The sequence below is a fragment of the Pleurodeles waltl genome, chromosome 4_1, assembly GCF_031143425.1.
Source record: "Pleurodeles waltl isolate 20211129_DDA chromosome 4_1, aPleWal1.hap1.20221129, whole genome shotgun sequence".
Classification (NCBI taxonomy): Eukaryota; Metazoa; Chordata; class Amphibia; order Caudata; family Salamandridae; genus Pleurodeles; species Pleurodeles waltl.
The window spans coordinates 74,494,607-74,514,004 of NC_090442.1; the positions used below are offsets into that span (position 1 = coordinate 74,494,607).

Below are 19,398 nucleotides of genomic sequence, written 5' to 3' on the forward strand. Positions count from 1 at the left end.
TCGTATTTTTTGTGGCTTTCAGTTGTCATGTCAGTCTTCCACCATCATGTTGTCAATTCTTATAAACATTTATTTGCTATTGGAAATTAGAAATGACAAAGAGGTGTACAGTGTTACCATTGTTATTCAAACAAAACAAGCACCACCCATAATAGATTGGGAACATACATGTGTAGCTAAGAAGTCCCTGAAGAAATCGGAGCTGCGTTACACTAACCATGCCTAACCCCAGTAGTCTGTGTCGTTCAGGGTTAGACGCTCCAGGACCTTGACACCATGGAAGAAAGGGATATTCAAAGGGATCAAATTAAATAGGCAAACCATCATTGATGCATAAACTCAGCCCGAGCCATACATCCGGCCCTCACAATAGGAATCCTAGATCAATAACACTAATAGTCTACATTATGGCAGTAAGAACATTTAAGGTCACATGACCATTATAGGACACTGTTGAAGTATCTGGTGCAATACCACATGCACCACTCAGTGGTGTGCTAACAGAATGTCCTATCATTAATGATTAAACACATCAACAGCTACCTCCACCATCCACAAATTGAAGATTTAGCCAATGTGAGAAAGAACAGTATGTTAGGGTTTGGCATACAAAGGGCAGGGTATAAGCAAGTTAAGTGGCACATATTGCCTTGGTGGCACGATCACCCAGAAAACAGGTCAGATTCAATCTCCTAAACTTCCATTCTATCAGAGTGCAAGTTGTCTCTGTACAAGATCTGTCCATCCCAAGTGGGTGTATGTCCCAGGATTAACACATGTTTACTTTGTACTTTCAAACAGCAACATATGGCTGAAAATGTCACAACTTTTGTCCAAATGAAGATGACATGATGAAGGACCTTGAAACAGAATAACAAGAGATAGGTCATGATTTCACATATTACATTTGACTCAAATGACAAGTTATGAGGACTCACATACTTAGCACAAGCAAAGTTAATCTATGTCAGTGACCACAGTACTCAATGTCGGGAAACTCTGATCCAATAACATCAGACCTTCCTGCACTGACCATGCCTAACAAATTACAATTGCAGATTAATATATTCCCTATGCCACAAGTTGTTCTGACAGTGGAGGTTACAATTTGTAAAGGTAAACTTACACTCAGGTGAAGAAATGGTCAATCACATCTTGACGTAAGTCAACTCCTTCTTCTCCCTCATTGTCATCTTCATTGGGCATTTCAACATTCTCACCCAGTGGCTCATCAAAATCTCCCTCCGCTGTGATTGCAGGACGATGTTATGGAGGATGCAGCAGGCAACTGTGATTTGGCACACAGGTGAGTAGAGGAGGGCTACGCTGGTCTGGTCCAGGCACCTAAACTAGCCTTCAGGAGCCTGAAAGCCTGCTCCACTGGCCTCGGTCTTCTTCCATGGACCTCTTTGAAGCAGACTTCCCCTGGCGTTGTAGGAACCCTTAGTGGTGCCAATAACCATGGTCGGTTAGGATACACTGAGTCTCCTACATGGAAGATACACATCAACAGATTACTTACATATCAAGCCATTGTCCCTTCCTAAACTAAGATTCAGGCAAAAATATCATCAAGTCATATCGTACTTACCAACAAGCCCGACCCTCTCCAGTCCAAGTTGTGACATCTGCATGGGTAACTTGCACATTAATGGAATGTAAGTTCTTTTGATTGCAGTAGACCTGTTCCCTTGCGTGTGGTGGCACCAAGGCAATATCCAAGGCAATATGTGTGACATCTATTGCTCCAACCACACGTGGAACTCCACCCAAAGCATAAAGTTCTCCTCTCGCAGTGGCTAAATCTTGTTGACGTGGAAACTGGATGTAGCTGTTGATGTGTCTCATGAAGGATGAGACATCAACAGCTGAATGTTGGTTGGGACATGCCCCCAGATACTGCCACAGTATATTGAAAAAAGCTATAGGCCACAAAATTCAGTACTGCCCTGAGTTTCACTAATGATGTTATGGCTGTTAGATTTATATTGTGAGGCAGGAGAGCAGGCTCCAACTGCTGAAACAAATCCAAGATAGTTTGCCTATTTAGCCAAAATTGTTTTATGACATCCCTCTCCTCCATGGTGGCAAGATCTGGAAAGGGATAGAATATTTGAGGCCATCATCTCCTATAAATGGTTGGGTTCAGAGGTCTGTACGTAAGGAAAAGAAAATATCAGTTGAAATGGTCCCACCAGACTTTTAACATCAACACTCATCTTAAGTCTTGGTAACATTAGGAATGCCGTTGTGTAGTTCATGTACACACATTGCTATCAAATTTATGGAACTTCCCAGAAACAATTTTCATTTATTTTTTATTCATTATGTGCAAATAATACATTAGAAATTTATTATTTGCATAGTTTTACTTTTTTTTTAATACCATCAACAGAGGTATTACTTCCCCTGCAGAACTATCGATATCACACATAGTCACTGTTCACATTTTATTGTGTCATATCTTGCCAAGAACAGTATTGAAAATACACTAGCCTCCATTTTGAGTGCTGGTGATGCATTAACAATTGCAAAATCCACAGCTTCACACTTTAAAATGGTGACTGCCTGACCTTGTCGTCAGGACCTTGGCTACCAAAGGGCTGTTGGCGGAAGTTGACTGCATAGTAGGTGGGACCCTCCGCAATGGTCCCTGTCATAGGCTAACATGTGTTACGGCTATGCGCAAAAGCCAATGGCTGTGTCCGTCTCCATCGCGGTTTTCGTCCGCTGTGTAATTGTATGTGGTGTAGTGAAGAAAGCTCACTTTCCTTCGAACACTGCAGCCAACAAGACCTCCTTGTTTTTTTGCTGCTGTTACCAACCTCTGGGAGCCATGATGCTGGGCAAAGCAGATGACAGGGCCCCTGCCTTCAGCATCAAGGAGATGGAGCTCCTTGCCAGGGAGGTTTTGTCCCTGTACAGCCAGCTCTGTGGGAGCCCAGAGGAACAGGCACATGTCTGATTGGGGACTGTCTGTCTGAGTAACTGCTTCCTTGTTGATCCACAGGCTATTTTGTCCATTTTTATTAATGGGAGAAGTATTGTGATTAGAGTTAACAGAATGATTTAGCTGAAACTGAATGTTTTTTGCCGCTGTCTCAAATGTCTGTGCATGGGAGTGTTAGGTCATCTGAAATGAGAAGCTGTAATATGTGTCCATTTAACTCACATTTCCTGTTTCATCAGACAAACTGCAGGCCACTGACTACCAGTGGACAGTAGGCAATGTACCAGTAGTATGAGTGACAACATGAAGACACTGTTAAATTAATAGTGATGTGTTAAAAAAAATTGAGAGTCTGGAGTTGTCTGATGCTGTCCTTTCAAGTGGGATTCCAGCCCATCTATCATAATGGGCTGCTCTGTGTGGTTTCAATATGTCATGGAGCCACATATAGGTAAAGTTATTCCCTGTGCTGCAATCATCCGTCCCAGTACGTCCCATTCCAACACACACTTGTTCATACATCCCACAAATCCCTGCTCTCACTGACACATAGCTGCCCTTCTATAGTGCCCTCAGTCCCTGTATATGATGCAAACCACAGGTTCTGAGTCTTGGGAGTTTAGGCATGTAGCTGTGCGTTGGGTTATGTGCACGGATTGCACAGGTTGTTTAGCCCCTAGTAGCTCACAATGATTGTTAGTAATCAGGGGTGGCTCTCACAATAGGATAGGTTTCATAGCCCTGGCCTAAATGATGTTGTAGGCCTGATTTGGTAACGCAAGGAGCTAGAAAGTGTTGAGGGTACTCACAAGATTCCTATATATGTTTGGAAAAAATTGAGTTACTGTTTGGTGAATGCATGTGTGCAATGCCAAATCCTTATTTCACAACTATATTGCCAAATAAAATCACTCAAAATTTCTCTTCTTGTTCTTTTCTGTCATCCATACAGATCAATGCCCATCAGAAGCATCAGATATGGAAGGCCGTCGCAAAGAACATGAACCCCCCCACCCCGGGGTTCCACAAGCCGTGCAGCCTGCACTGTCAGAACCTATGTCACACTACAAGAAAGTCTGCTGAAGGCCAAGTCAGGCAGTCCTCCAAGCAAACCAGACGGGTGCACTGCACCCTGACCCCCCTAAAGGCCTGTATCCTTGCAGTGGCTTACCCGGAGCTTGATGGGCAGTTGAGGGACCAACAGCAGCATCAAGGGGTAAATCATTATCTGTAGATATTGTTGTTGTTTAACCTTTTTCATTTCAAGCAATGATTTATGCCATCAACACATCAATAGCCCATGAGAATTTCTGGAGGTGTAAGGTAGTCAGACAGTGTCTGATGCTCTGTGTGGTGTATTTGTTTGTGCAGACATTTGTCAATAGATTCCTCATCACAAGGCAAGTACTGCTGCAAACAGACACGTGGCTGCATGCAAAGAAATGAGGTACCTACATTTTCTTAATGTCATGAAAGGCAGTTGCACCAAACATACCCCATGTCATGATCGGGTCAGGTGGGATGCTTCATCGCAATTGTGAGTAGGTAATGTAGGTCCATTACTGGTGACCATGGTAAACTGTGCAATTATGATGCAGTTGTTTTTTCAGACTTTACTTTGGTAAGTTTGTAGTATGACAGAATGAGAAGGTGCAACTGCACCAAATGGACTGAAATTCTGTGTACGTTGGCATCATTCATAATCTGAAACAGTTTGTCCAGCAAACTTGTGGTCAGTTCATTTGGACAGTAGCAGGTTGACAGGAGGCCTTTGTCCTTTACAAATGTGCATGTAAGCTAGTCTGTCAAACAATGTGAATTTGTATTCCAAACTGTATTGATTGCAACAGACAGGAATATGTCCACATTGGTGAGATAATTACACATCCCTCTAACTAATGACTGATGAAGAACAATGAAAGTGACATTTGCAGTTGGAAGGTTATGTCACATAGACGTTGTAGTGTCCCATCTTGACAAGTCAATTTCCAGCCTAACACCTGGCCCTTTGGGAAATGTGAATACATTTAAGCTCTGTACTGCAGTGGTTCAGAGAGGTCTCAATACCTATATGTTTACTAATGCTGTCAAAATCCTTTTTCATGGAGTGACCTACAAGTGTATAAGTGACAAAGGCATACATGATATGGGAGCTGGCATGGGGAGTGTTAGGAATTGGGTTCTCTAGTTGGCACAGGTTTGCACCCTGTCCAAATAGGGATCACAATTCTAGTCAGGGTAGGCCATATAAACAACCTAAATTAACCTGCGCTCACCCTCTTGGTAGCACCGCAGTCAGGCTTAAATTAAGAAGCAATGTGTAAAGTATTTGTGCAACACCCACCCAGTAACACCATAAAGACACCACAAAAAGACTACACCAAGTTAGAAAAATATATGCTATTTATCTGCGTAAAACAAGACCAAAACAATACAAATATCCAATCAACAAATAATGAGATATGCAGTTTTAAAAGAATCAGGTTACTGCATGACATTTCCAGTGTGGACTACTGTCAGAACCTTTATGGTAATTCTTGATCTGCTTTTAGGCAGTCACAAACTTAGTTAAGGCTTCTACAAGTAAAATATGAAGTAGGAAGTGAAGCTGTTGAATTGTCTTTGTCAGGCTCACTGCGACGTCAGGGGAGTGACCACGCTTTTCTACATTCCAAACAGTGGCGGTGAGACCGTGGCAAAAGAGTGTAGATGTTACTATTATCAGGAGTACAGCAGGATCACGAGATACACACCAAAAGAAGTGAGGGGCGCTTCTCTTCGGTGTTCCACAGTGCAGCTCCTACGGCGTTCGTAAGGGCGGAGAAGGGGTCTTGCTTTTCTGGATGGTGGTGGGCCTGTCTCCTGGGGCCAGAAACCCCTGATGTATCCAGGAAAGCCACTGCCCGGCTGGCATAAGTCAGTATAGTTGAGGGTTCGAGGCTTGATGGCTTCATCAGCGTTTATGCTGCTGTGGGCCAGGTTATAACTATACCTGCTAGTCATTAATGTGTCGAGCTATTGGAAACCCAAGTCATTGCAGTACAAAACTAAAATCCCGATGGGGTGAGAGGTGAGGCAGCACTGGTGGCTACATAGGAAAAAAAGACAAGGGTTTTTTTCCTGGACACTCCCTCGCGCCCCCAAAAGGTCCTGACCATGGATGTGAGTGGGTCAGGCTCGGGGGCAATTCTGGATTGCGAGTCAGTGCTGGGAATGTAGCCATCGCCTCAGAGAATGTTCTCTTCCAATTGGTGAGACCTGAAGGCAATCCATCTGGCACTTTTACACTTTTCTCAGGCACTGATGGAAGACAATGTACACATCAAAAAATCATCACAGACAACAGGATGGTAGTGGCATATGTCAATCATGACGGGGCCTTGAAAGTGAGGTCCTTATTATATCTGGCTTAAGCGATTTGTTCATGTAAAGAGGCCAGTCTCCTTTTTGTCCATCCAGTTCAACTTCTGCGGGAGGAGAACAGGGCCAGCAGTAGACTGAGCGGGCTATTTCCTTCCTCAGTGGATCACATTTCACCAAACAGTCCAGAGGTTTGGGTCACTAAAGGTGGACTCGTCTTCAACCAAAGAGAACGTTCTTCTACCAACCTTTGCAGAAGGGCTTCATGCTGAGAAGTCTGAAAGGTGGATGTACTGCCTTTTTTTACTGGCCAAAGACTCTCTTGTGTGCCTTTCCTCCTATTCCTTTAGTGTTAGGTTTTAAGGAAGGTGCAGGAAGATCAGGCAGAGTTACTGCTTGTGGTACAGTGCTGGAAACGGAGGCCAGGGTTTCCTCTCCTTCTTCCGTTAGCAGCTCAATGTATCATTCCCCTATCTCTTCGTCGGTGCCACGTGAGCCTCGTTGACTCATCGAACTGGGGTACGGCACTTGAAATGTCAAACCTAGTGGATCTAGATTATTCTTCTGAAGTGTTTTAGCTTGTTCAGCAGCTGAGGCATCTATCAATGTTGAAGAATCATTCAACATATTGCTGGATTCCTGAGAAGTGATGTGTACAGAAAGCAGTAGATCCTATTTCCAGTGGCCCAGGTTTAGTTCTAGACTTTCTGAAGGATTGGTTCCTTCTTCAATTAGCCTTGCCCATAGTGGGGGCTGTAAGAGCTTTTATGAACCTACTATTAGAGGATATAGCCCCTTAAGCTTCTGGACTATTGAAGATTTCCCTTTGAAAATACCATCAAGTCAATCTCCAGATCCCTCGTGGGACTTGCCGCTGGTACTTCAAATGCTTTAGAAGGCTCCATTCGAGCCATTAGATCATGTGACTTAAATTTTCTGTCCTATGAAGTTTTGTTTCTGGTGGCAACTCCTCATGCAAGAGGACCAGAGAGCTAGGAGCTCTCCTGAGATCAGAGCCATACATGAAAATGTTTCCAGGTAAGATAGTCCACAGACATGGAAGTACCTTTGTTGCTAAGATACCAACAATGTTTCATTGTTCAGCTGACCTGGTTTTGCCAATATTTGTACCATCTCCTTCTTCACCCAAGGAAGAACTGTTACACACATTAGACGTACGAAGACACTTAATTTATTTGCCCAAAAATTCCTTTCCAAAGGTAAGTTCTTTATTTGTTACTTTTGGTTCTTCTGGAAAGGGTGTGGAATCCTCAGTGCCAACACTAAGCAGGTGGTTGAAGCAAGCCAGTGGGATGTCCTATTGGACACTGGGAAGGCCCTTGACATCCCACATCCAAAGGAGGTCAACGAGAGGGGTGGACGCTTCTTGGCCGTCATTGAAAGGTGTTTCAATGTATAGCATTTGTCGTGCAGCCACATGGGCCACTCTGAGTACCCTGATGATGCACTACAGACTCCATTTGGGAGGTAGTGTGGTTGTGCATTTTTGAATGAAGTTTTAGAGTCATGTTTGAGTAAATAAACTTTATAGATAGGTGTTGCCGGTTATACTGTTTTACGTTATTAATGTGAGTGGAAGGCGAAATGGCTTCGGTATCACCTCACTATCTGAGGACTGTGTGGAGGAAGGTAGAAGAGGAGGGAATGGCTCGTTACTTTCAGGTAATCATCATTACTCTGAGTCTGGTCTTCTTTGCTGCAGTATACTGTGTTGGTTTTCAGCGTTAAGTGTGTGTGTAGGGGGGGAGGGGGTCGGCTTCCTTCACTGCTGCATGCTGCGAGGTGTGGTAAGAGGAAGCCAGAAGGGAACATCTCAGGCTTGGTCTAAGCTTCCGTGGTGGGAGGAGACTCATTCACTGCGTGAGGACGGTGGCGAGGAAGACCTGAACTCAAAGTAATGAAGATTACTAGTAAGTAACTGGTCCGGCAGCGTCCACGTGCCCCACTGGTGGGCGCTCCGGACCTGGCACCGAGGCCTGTGCTATGTGCTCAGCAGATGTCTCCTGGGGGGGCATGGAGGGGAACCCTCGGCTGAGCTCCTGGGGGAGGTGAGTTCTGGATCCCGATCACCCCGGGCCTGTCCCGCTTTGAGCGTCTCACAAAGGAGCTCGTGAGCCCCGGTGAGTCACCCGGCAGGCCGCGTGCCAGGAGCCGCAGTGCGCGCGAGCAGGCCTGCCTGGATACACTTCCTCCCACGGCAGTGTTGTGCCCCTGTTGTCAAAACAGATTAGTAGAAACGTCTGGGCCGACTTTTAAGAGTCAATGGTGCGGGGTGGGGCTGAGGGGGGAGGGAGTCAAGGTGTGGGAGAGTGGACAGAATGAGTGAGATATTGGAAAAGGTTAGAGGGGGGTGGGCTGCAGAGACAGGTGAGGCATTCATAGAGAAGACAATGAATGGGGCAGAAAGAGATGGCGGGAGAGGGAAAATAACTTATATGTTACCAGTCTGACCCGGACTCACAGCACAGGGGATTCATTCCCTCAAAGGCTGCCCCAAATAGGAAGAGACTTTAAAGCGTTGGCAGCCCTTGTAAACCAGTGAGTCGCGCTAATAAAGCGTTATTAAACAAAACATTATTGAATACGCCGTCATCAAGTCTGTTGAGAAGGGGGTTCGAGGCAGAGATGAGAGTGGACTGACAGCATAAATGAGGGATTGAGAAAAACGGAGAAAGAGAGTGGGAGAGTGAGAAAGAAGAAGAGAGAGAGATGGTGAGGGGGGTGGGGGGAGGGGGGGTTAGGGGTGGGCCTAAGGCAGAAAGTGGAGGGAAGTGTAAGAGAGGATAAAGAACAGATGGAGAGAGGAGCCTGAGGGAGGAGAGAAAAAACGAACGAGGAAGCTAGAGCCAGACACGAGGGGTGTGGGGAGAGGACGGCACGCAGACTGAGACTGACACCAGCGAGGCAGCTGGAGGGGGAATTCATCCATGGAAAGGACCAGAGTTTGGGAGAGACCGTAGTGGGAGAGTCAAAGGAAGGAGAGGGAGGGAGGGAGGGGGAGAGAGAGACAGAAAGAGAGAGAGAGGACGAGCGCTGGGGTTGGAGAATGCAGAACACATTTGTGAGATTAAAAGGAAGAGAAAGGGATGGAGGGACACAGAAAGGAAAAAAAAGACTTACATTGATACAGTGAGTTTGAAAGAGAGAGAGTGAGACAGAGAGAGAGAGAGAGAGAGAGAGAGAACCCAGACAACTAATGACCAAATAAGGAGTCAGCGAAGACAGGCAGGTGATGACAGAAAACAAACCTAGAAGGCAGAAAAAGACAAAATGTCAACAATGCGACCTCACCTAGTGGTAAATGGGCCCCTTAGGGCCCTAACATGAGGAGACAAGGAACTGCTTCTGTGGGGAGCAGATCCCCAGCTTCATGAGGCTGGGGGGTGAGCAGGCGAGCTCCATCCTCCTCTGTGAGGGAGCAGGGCTTGCAGGGCAGGGGGCAGCATCTCTCAGACTGTGACGTCATCAGAGACCCCGGGCCAGGGAAGAGACGAGGGCCTCATCTCAACTTCTGTGGATTGTTCTATCCACGTGTGCTTCTGTGGAGATACCGCTCTGTGGTGATTACAAGGGCTATTGGTTGAGATCCTGCACTGGATAATACCGCCCCTGGTAATACCACCTGGTTATCTGGTCACCTGCTTCACCTGCTAGATGTCTGCCACCTGCTATCATTGTGAGCAGAAAACGGCCCTGAAATCATGGAAACCTGCAGTAAGTGGCCCAGTAATTTCAGGGACCACAAGTGATTTTCCATTCGAGGCCTTAAGCTTGTGGTCACCTAGTAACCGGCAGGTAATACCACCCGGTACTGGTAATAGCAGGTCTGGATTTACCTTGCATTTTTATTTCTGACTGGTAATCAGGATCTAAGACTCAAATATAAAACTACATCACAATGTAAGAGTCTGTGAAGCTATGTAAACTGTAGGAAAAAACGCTTCTGAAATTTTAATTTAAATGAAAGAGGAGTGAAAGAGAGCAAGCGAGGGAGGGACTGTGAGAGAGGGAGATGAGAGGTCGGCATGGATAATACATGAAAGGAGAGACATGGAAAGAGAGAAAGAGTGAGAGGATGGAAAACAGGAGAGAGAGAGATGGTTAAGTGAAGCAGCAGTGGAGAGGTGGGGATAGATGATAAATCAGAAAGTGAAATAAAAAAAGAGATGGAGAGAGAAGGTTTGAGAAAGGGAATACGAAAGATGGTCAAAGACGAGGGTCTTTGAGAAAGAGAGGGCAAATTAGTTGTTTGACTTGAATCCTTGGCATGGTCTCCCCTGTGTTTTTTGCCTCTGCTTCCCATGTTTTGACTGTGTGCTGGACTCTGTTTTTGCTGTTTTTGGTACTCTGGGCACTTTACCACTGCTGACCAGTGCTAAAGTGCAAGTGCTCCTGTGTAAATTGTATGAATAGTTGGCTTATTCCTGATTGGCATATTTGATTTACTAGTAGGTCCCTAGTACAGTGCACTAGAGGTGCCCAGGGACTGTAAATCAAATGCTACTAGTGGGCCTACAGCACCGGTTGTGCCACCCACATGAGTAGCCCTGAAACATGGCTCAGACCTGCCACTGTAGTGTCTGTATGTGCAATTTTAAACTGCAAATTCAACCTGGCAAGTGCACCCACTTGCCAGGCCTAAACTTCCATTTTCTACATGTAAGGCACCCCTAAGGTAGGCCGGAGGTAGTCCCATGGGCAGGGTGCAGTATATGGTAAAGGTGGGACATATACTGGTGTGTTTTACATGTCCTGACAGTGAAAGACTGCTAAACTCAGCTTTCACTGTTGCAAGGCCTATCTCTCCCATACTTTAACATGGGGGCTGCCTTTAAATAATATTTAAGTGCAGTTTCCCTATGGGAGCAGGTAGAAATGTGGAGTTTGGCGTCTCTGAACTCACAGTTTAAAAGTGAATTTTTTGGTAAAGTTGGTTTTTAAGTTGTCAGTTTGAAAATGCCACTTTTAGAAAGTGGGCATTTTCTTGCTTTAACCTTTCTGTGACTCTGCTGGTTTGTTGATTCCCTGTCTGGGTCAGACTGACAGTTGGGCTGTTGTGAATTCCCTCTAGACAGTGAGACAAAGAGGGCTGGGGAGTAGCCTACATATCCCGATGTGCCATCTGAGCTAGAGTGGAGGGAGGAGTGGTCACTTACACCTGAATGGGCTGTGCCTGCCCTCTCACAATGCAGTCCCCAACCACCTGGTGTGAGTCTGGAGCCTGGCCTGGGCAAGGAATGATCTTCTGAACAACAGACATTTTCCTACTTCAAAGGCAGAAAGGGCTAAAAGTATTGGGCCCGAAACCCCTGAAAATCAGATTTCTTCAAGGATTCAAGAGGAACCTCTGCCAAGGAGAAGAGCTGGAGAGCTGAGGAGAAGTGCCGCCCCTGCCTGTGACTGTGCTTTGTTGGGCTATCCTGCAGTTGCTGCGTCTGCCTGTGAAAGGGGACAAAGATTGGACTTTGTTGTGTATTCCTGCTTGAGAAGAATCTCCAAGGGCTCAAACTGATCTTGCCTCAGACTTCCTCTACCAGTACCTGGAATCTCTGGTGAGACTCCTGCCCTGCCAAGTGGTGCCCCATCCAGTCACTGGGCCCTTGAAAGGTGAAGCTGGTGAAAAAGGACTTAAATCCACGCAAAGACCGCTGTGCGGGGAAATTTTCAATGCACGATCCGCAACGCGGCTGATAAATGACGGGCCGCCAGCCTTGCAGCTGAAATCGACATTCCGCCTGCATCGCTGCTGGAAGGTCGACGCATCGTGGCTGGAGAAATGACCCGCAACACACGCTTATGGCTGCTGATAATGACGAAAACCCCACGCAGCGTGGTTTCCTGACACTGTGCAGCAGGATTTTGAATGCAACATCGCTGGGCATGAAAAATCGACTCAAAGCCTGTCCGGACCCGAGGTGCTCGTCAAGAAATCGACGCATCGCTGTCTTGCGAGGGAGAAAAATGACGCATCGCCGACCTGACCGGAGAAGAAACGATGCACGGCCTCACTTGAAAGTAAGGAATCGATGCACTGCTGACTTTTCCGATGCACGCTCACCCGTGCATCTTTATTTTTAACACAAACCAGGTACTTTTGTGTAACAACAGCGTTCTCACTGTTTTCTATGGATTAAGACTCTTACTCTTTTTAAAATTCATATCTTGACTTGTGTATGTTGGATTTTTGTTGTTTTAGTCTTGTTTTATTTTAGATAAATATCCCCTCTCTTTCTAAACTGGTGTGGTGTCCATTTGGTAGTGTTTTCACTTTATTACTGTGTGTGTTGGTACAAATACTTTACACATTGCTTCTAGGGTTAAACCTTTCTGATCGTGGCAAGCTACCAAGGGTGTGAGCGGGGGTTAACCAGGTGTATTTCTCTTTTACCTTGACTAGAGTGAGGGTCCCTGCTTGGACAGAGTGCAAACTGACTGCCAACCAGAGGCCCGTTTCTAACATTAGTAATATAGTGATTATTTTTGTTGACGTCCCTCCCTATAATCGTACATATTTATTGCCCTTATCTTTCATACAAAGGTCCTTAAAAAGTTGCTACCACTGTTTGTGCAGATTTACTTGCATAAGTTAGTTACTCACATTTACTTCTCTGCACAGTTCTAGTGTGTGAAGGGGCCATGTACAATAAAACAATACAGACACCTACACAAAGTTCCCACATATCCACCTCCTCAGCCCCCTGCTTGAATTTATCATCATGCGAGGTCCCAGGGGGATGGGGTGCGTCACATGTTTATTGGCTGGCTGCTCCTTTCACACCAAGGGGCAAATTTATGAAAAGAGGTACATCATGTCATGATGTGCCATTTTTCTTGCGCTCCCCCCTAACGCCACCATGTGTGCATCGTATTGATGATACGGTGCACCATGGCGCATGCTAGAGAACTAGCGTCATAAATTTTAATGCTAGTTTGGTGCTTTGCAGGATTCGCTCCAAAATTATTGACGCTATTCCTGCAAAGTGAAGGAGGCCTATTAAAAACAATGGGATCCTCATTTTAATACCTGGCTTAGGCAGGCGTTAACAATGACGCTACAAATGTCACAGTGGAATCTCATTGATTACATTGTGACAATTTTCTGGGTCTCCTAACGCTGGAAAGCCCACCTTGCATAAATTATGCCTGACTCAGGCTTAATGTGATGCAAGGGTTTACAGGGTGGCGCAATACGTGCATTGTGCCAAGTTGTAAATATGGTGCAGCGTTTTTGCCAACCTAACGCCACATTAGCATAAAAAAAATGACGCTAATTTGACGCTAAGGGCTTCCTAAATGTGACCCCAAGTTTGATTATGTATATTTGCTTCTGAGCATTCCTCTGCATTGTATCCCAATACACAAAGCGCCTAAAGGCATCTGTGAGGTAAAACGTAGCATGTCAAAAATGCCCCTAAAAATGACTTGAACAAACATTACAAATAACTGGTGACCTCATTATGTTGTGTCTAGTCACATACAGAGTCGCAACCATATTTCACTAAGGTCGGTGAAAGCCCTAACCCCTGGGGGCGTGACTTCCATTGGTGTAGCCGGTGCAGTAACACCGGAGCCCAGAGGTCCGACGGGCCCGTGGAGTCCTGATTATAGCTCTGTTTTATAACTCAGAGCAGCTAGCGCGCCGTTTGCTTCCTGGCACTAGAGCTCATCATGTCGCACTGGCGACCCTACTGTTTGTCCCACGGTGAGATGGGATTTGCACTTGGCGCCTGACAGCCCAGCTCCATGTTCAGACATCCTCGCAGGACACTCGCTCAGAAATTCATGATTTCTCATTGAAACACCCGCCTCGAACAGAATCTGGACTCAAAGGAAGGTGAACGGATTCTAGAAGTTTCCAACATTTACTCCAAACCTTCATTGCCTCGGAGCGTGATGACGCAGAAAAAGAGGGTCCAACATATATTCATACATATCGTGTAATCAAAACGTATAATGTAGTGTGATTTTAGTAAAGAAAATAATGTACGAGGGAAATTGTGCCCTCGGGGTAGTTCGCCATCATTGTAAACGAGCTTTATTAATCATGAAGTATTGAAAATGTAGTAATCCGTCATAATTGCAAATGTATGCCGTGATTTCTTGTTTGAAAACTGTTTTGCTTAGCTTAAATTTAGTACAGGCTTTGGCCTAGTTGCCTGGTCTCAAATTCTAACTGCGTGGCTTTTCCTTGAACTAATGAAACATATATTCTTGCTTGAAGTTGTATTTTTCCAGTAGAGCTGACTGATACACTTATCTCAAAGGTTTCGTACTATGCCGGTTTCATCCCCTTTGATACAAGGTCAGTCTGCAGGTGCGGACAATGAAGGTACAGATAGTAAAATAATTGCCAAACCATGTTACAACTTGTGTTCCAAGGCTCCAAGGACAGTGTATGCATAAATGAGCGCTAGTAAAAGACAATTTTCATTGGACAATTTGAAGCAAACCTATGAACCCTCCAATGGAAGACCCTGCAGAATTTGGAATGTTTCTTACTTAAACCCACTGGACAAAGAGAAGTCAGCCATTTTCCTCGATGCCAGTTTGAAGCCTGATGCCAGACTCCATTTTGGACGACACCCTGATGCCCTTTTCTCTATCTGAGAGAAAGAGACTTTAAGAATTCTCACCCTAGAGACTTTAACTTTGATTTGCCCCGTCTTGCCCATGCAGTAACTTTGCCCCATTCTCCTTGCCGCTGCAAGGAAGCTTGCCCTTAACTTTGCCCCTTTGAAACTTGCCCCATGCTGATCGAACCGGTACCTGAAGGACGAAGACTTTTCTTGAATGCTGATTGTATTTGGTAAATATGAAAGGATAAATGTATTATGCATTGTGTTTTTCCTTTTAGGTACCAACTGCTATTTTGATAGGGTCCTAGCTAGAAGTTTTCCAAATTTGTGTTGACTAAATTTGTTTTGCATGAAGTCCCACATGCCAATGCTAATTAGAGGTTAGTCGAGGTATTCATTCAATGTACCATGCTAAATTGAAATCTTGTTATGCTGACCAATGTATGCAATTAGTCAAATTCAGTTACTCATATTAGTGATTTACATTGCCATAACTGAGTGTATCATCATCCAGATTTTGCGTAGATTGCATTTCTTCCGCCGTTATGGACAGCCAGTAATGTTCATATACATATATCATTTGGTTTTGAGACATATATACATCGTGTTAGCTTTGTTAATATAGGGAAATAAATTCACTAACTTTTAATAAACTGGTGTGGTTATTCATGACTGAAAGGTCATGGTGCGCCAAAATACCAATTGTTATTGATTTCTGATGTGCTATATTGATCTATTAATTGAGTATTGATTACCGATTGCAATAGTTATTGATTATTGATCTGAGTGACTCGACTATTTTAGGATGAGGAGAGCCCGACTCGGTTAAAAGATCCACCGACCTCCAACGTGTCCAGGTACAGGTCATTTATAAGGGCTGGACGCGTTATCAAGCGCTCTTCTCCCAGGCGGCCCGGAGAAACACCTGCGCGGTTTTGGTGTGAACATGGCTTTTTTTAATAAACTTATTTTGCTGGCTTGTTCCAAACACGCCCTACCGACTTTCTTTCCAGAGACATCCTTTCTTAGATATGTGAAGTGAGCTGGACAACGTCTCGCAGCCCACCCCATTCTCAGGTCAAGGCTTGTAGCTGAGTGTGGCCCACTGATGACAAGGGAAAAGCGCCTCTTGGAGAATGCCTGGAGTTCAGGCGCTATGAGTTTCAGAGCTTGAAGGCGCATCTTTTGCCTCTGTTTTTCCCTTTGTGAACCCGAATGACAGGAGCCTGGAAACAAATGGATGAGAACGGGGCCTTTGGGGAGCACAAATGCGTCCTTTGGGGAAGCCCTTGGCCTGGATCACCGAGACATCCGGGAACCTCCATCTCTCCCATCCGGCCCCGGGAGATGAGGTCAGCGCAGACGGTAAGTGCTGGATGTAAACACAGGGCGGCTATTGCATGTCTCACCCGCCCCGCTTCCGCCGGCAGCCGCTCTCAGGAACCCCTGGGACGTCTCTGCAGAGACATCTGCAGCAGCAGAAGTGCCCCGGCTATGGGGATGGAGGTGGCCCTGGGGAGAGAAACTGTCTGGGGTGTGTGTGCGCGCCACACGGACACACGCACACAGACACACACCTTGCGCACTCTCGTACACTGCCCCCTCACAAACGCACTCTACTCTCAAATTCACATAAACACTCACTGCACACTCTCTCACATACCGGCACTGAGCACTCACACATAAACACTCACTGCACACTCTCACATACCGGGACTGCGCACTCACACACATAAACACTCACTGCACACTCTCGCATACCGGGACTGAGCACTCACACACATAAACACTCACTGCACTCTCTCACATACCGGGACTGTGCACTCACACACATAAACACTCACTGCACACTCTCCCACTTACCGGGACTGTGCACTCACACACATAAACACTCACTGCACACTCTCACATACCGGGACTGCGCACTCACACACATAAACACTCACTGCACACTCTCACATACCGGGACTACGCACTCACACATAAACACTCACTGCACACTCTCACATACCGGGACTGCGCACTCACACACATAAACACTCACTGCACACTCTCACATACCGGGACTGCGCACTCACACACATAAACACTCACTGCACACTCTCACATACCGGGACTGAGCACTCACACATAAACACTCACTGCACACTCTCACATACCGGGACTGCGCACTCACACACATAAACACTCACTGCACACTCTCTCACATACCGGGACTGAGCACTCACACTTAAACACTCACTGCACACTCACATACCGGGACTGCGCACTCACACATAAACACTCACTGCACACTCTCACATACCGGGACTGCGTACTCACACACATAAACACTCACTGCACACTCTCCCACATACCGGGACTGTGCACTCACACATAAACACTCACTGCACACTCATTCACATAAACAGTCACTGCACACTCACTGCACACTCTCCCACATACCGGAACTGCACACTCACACACATATACACTCACTGCACACTCTCTCACGTACCGGGACTGCGCACTCACACACATAAACACTCACTGCGCACTCATTCACATAAACAGTCACTGCACACTCACTGCACACTCTCCCACATACTGGAACTGCACACTCACACACATATACACTCACTGCACACTCTCTCACGTACCGGGACTGCGCACTCACACACATAAACACTCACTGCACACTCTCCCACATACCGGGACTGTGCACTCACACACATAAACACTCACTGCACACTCTCTCACATACCGGGACTGCGCACTCATTCACATAAACAGTCACTGCACACTCACTGCACACTCTCCCACATACCGGAACTGCACACTCACACACATATACACTCACTGCACACTCTCTCACATACCGGGACTGCGCACTCACACACATAAACACTCACTGCACACTCTCCCACATACCGGGACTGTGCACTAACACACATAAACACTCACTGCACACTCTCTCACATACAGGGACTGTGCACTCACACACATAAACACTCACTGCACACTCTCTCACATACTGGGACTGCACACTCACACACATAAACACTCCACACGCTTCTTACATACACACACATTGCACTCCCTCATATTTCACACCCTCACCAATTCACTGCGCACTCACACACTCACTGCACTAACACTTACATACACACACAGTAATACTCATTGCACACTCATACCTTTCTCTTACATACACACACTGCACACTTTCTCGCACACTTCACACCCTCTTAAACTCACTGCACACTCACTGCACACATTCTCTTAGATAAACATGCACTGCACTATCTCACACACAAACACTGCACACACTCTTCCATACTTTCTTACATACACACACATTGCACTCTATCGCACTTCACACCCTCACCAATTCACTGCACACTCTCACACACACTCTTACACACACAGTAATACTCATTGCACACTCATACTCTTACATATAATAACACTGCACACTTTCTCGCACACTTCACACCCTCATAAACTCACTGCACACTCACACACTCACTGCAAACATTCTCATACATAAACACGCACTGCACAATCTCACACGCATAAACACTGCACACACTCTTCCATACTTTCTTACGTATGCACACATTGCACACTCTCTCAAATTCACTGCACACTCACACACTCACTGCACAAACTTTAACATACACACACACTTACATACACACAGTAATACTCATTGCACACTCATACTGTTAATCTTACACACTCTTTTGTACTCTGTTACATATACACATTCTCACTGCACACTCTCTCACGCACATACTCTGCACACACAGTCATACTTTATTAAATATACTCACATACATTGCACACTCTCTCAATTCACACCCTCACCAATTCACTGCACACTCTCACACACTCACTGCACAAACTCTTACATACACACACAGTAATACTGATTGCACACTCATACTCCTACTCTTACATACACTCACACTGCATACTTTCTCACACACTTCACACCCTCATAAACTCACTGCACACTCACACACTCACTGCACACATTCTCTTAGATAAACACGCACTGCACAATCTCACACACAAACACTGCACACACTCTTCCATACCTTCTTACTTACACACACACATTACACTCTCTCACACCCTCACCAATTCACTGCACACTCTTACACACTCACTGCACACACTCTTACACACACAGTAATACTCATTGCACACTCATACTCTTACATACAATCACACTGCACACTTTCTCGCACACTTCACACCCTCATAAACTCACTGCACACACAAACTCACTGCAAACATTCTCTTAGATAAACTCGCACTGCACAATTTCACACACATAAACACTGCACACTCTCGTCCATACTTTCTTACATATGCACACATTGCACACTCTCTCAAATTCACTGCACACTCACACACTCACTGCACAAACTTTAACATACACACACACTTACATACACACACAGTAATACTCATTGCACACTCATAGTGTTACTCTTACACACT

General features: G+C 45.6%; 1 long non-coding RNA gene across 1 annotated transcript in view; it reads left to right on the forward strand.

Annotated features, from left to right (window-relative positions):
- Positions 1–8,170: 8,170 nt before the first annotated feature.
- LOC138288426 (uncharacterized) overlaps positions 8,171–19,398 on the forward strand; it is a 126,462-nt gene continuing 115,234 nt past the window's right edge. The window contains exon 1 of the long non-coding RNA XR_011202398.1: positions 8,171–8,241. This is a non-coding gene — a long non-coding RNA (uncharacterized lncRNA). The remainder of the gene's footprint in view (positions 8,242–19,398) is intronic.